The sequence below is a fragment of the Microtus pennsylvanicus genome, chromosome 3, assembly GCF_037038515.1.
Source record: "Microtus pennsylvanicus isolate mMicPen1 chromosome 3, mMicPen1.hap1, whole genome shotgun sequence".
In the NCBI taxonomy this organism is placed as follows: domain Eukaryota; kingdom Metazoa; phylum Chordata; class Mammalia; order Rodentia; family Cricetidae; genus Microtus; species Microtus pennsylvanicus.
This window is the reverse complement of record NC_134581.1, coordinates 63,429,111-63,430,675: the sequence shown is the minus strand read 5'-3', so window position 1 is coordinate 63,430,675 and position 1,565 is coordinate 63,429,111.

Genomic DNA, 1,565 nt, shown 5'->3' with positions numbered 1-1,565 from the left:
GAAAGTCTCAGGATCCTACATAGCCATTATAAAGATACCCAAGTTCAGCTCTCCTTTGAGAAGCACACAGCCACTCATGGTTGTCTTGTCTTCTCCCAGAGCCTCTTTTCCTTAGACACCATGCTTAAAATCTATGTTATAATCTCTTAATAAGCTCCAACTCTGCTTCTTCATACTGGTCTATCCTGACATTCTTTTCTGTGGTAAAGACAAGAATCCTGGGTTTGCCTAAATGAAGGTCCCTAAGGCAAAATAGAACAACTCAGGTTGCTGTGGGCAACAGCGTGCAGCTGTGCCTCCATCCTTGCTACTGCTGGCAGCTATACTTGGAAGAACAAAAAGAAACCCAGCAATTCCCCGAAGCCCACCTCTGGAGCTCATTTGAGGCTCAGGGAGGGAGGAGAGAGAGAGAGAGAGAGAGAGAGAGAGAGAGAGAGAGAGAGAGAGGCTGAGAGGGCTCAGAGGGTACAGAGCTTGTCCAGGTGTAAAAACCTGAGTCCATGTCTCCAGAACCAGTGCATATCTGTACCCCCAGGGCTCTAACAGTGCCGTGGGAAGAGAGACAGGAGATGCCTGGAAGCTTGCAGCCAGCACAGTAACAAAGAGACCCTGTTTCAAAAAGCAAGGGTCAACACCAGGAGTTGTCCTCTGACCTTCACACAAATGCTATAGCATATATGTGTCCAAACTCAGATACACACACATGCATACACACCACAAACACACACACACTCAGATACGCATCATGTATACACACATATCACAAACATAAACACACATCACCCATGCCTGCATACACTCATATACATTTACATACATATCCACAAACATATAATACACACATCACACACACAGCACATTTACATAGACACACACATACAGACATATACACATATCACACACATAGCACATACACACAGAAACTCATACCTGTATCACATACATCACACATACCTATATACATTCACATACATACACACATACACACATATAAATACAAACCTCATACACATACACAACACGCACATACAATTTAAAGAAGCAGGAGGAGGAGGAGGAGGCAGCAGAGCTATAGTCCTACTCTGGGTGTGGTCCAGTCTGACACTGACCAATAACTATCTTAACTCCAGTCTCTCTGCAGGGTAGTGTGTAGTAAGTGGAGCAGGCTACGTTTCTGGCACCTGGCCGCCCCCACGGCTAGCTTTATACCCAAAATAATTACACGGAAATTGTATTCTTTTAAACACTGCCTGGCCCATTAGTTATAACCTCTTATTGGATAGCTCTTACATATTGATCTAACCCATTTTTAATATCCCTGTAACACCACGAGCTGGCTTACCAGGAAAGATCTTAACCTGCGTCTGTCTGGAGTGGGAGAATCATGGCGACTGCCTGACTCGGCTTCTTCCTCCCAGCATTCTGTTCTGTTTTCTCCGCCTACCTAATTTTCTATCCTATCAAAGGGCCAAGGCAGTCTCTTTATTTAACCAATGAAATTAACACAAAACAGAAAACTCTCCCCCATCAGTAGTGTGAGTGACAAGCTGTCAGACTATGTGAAA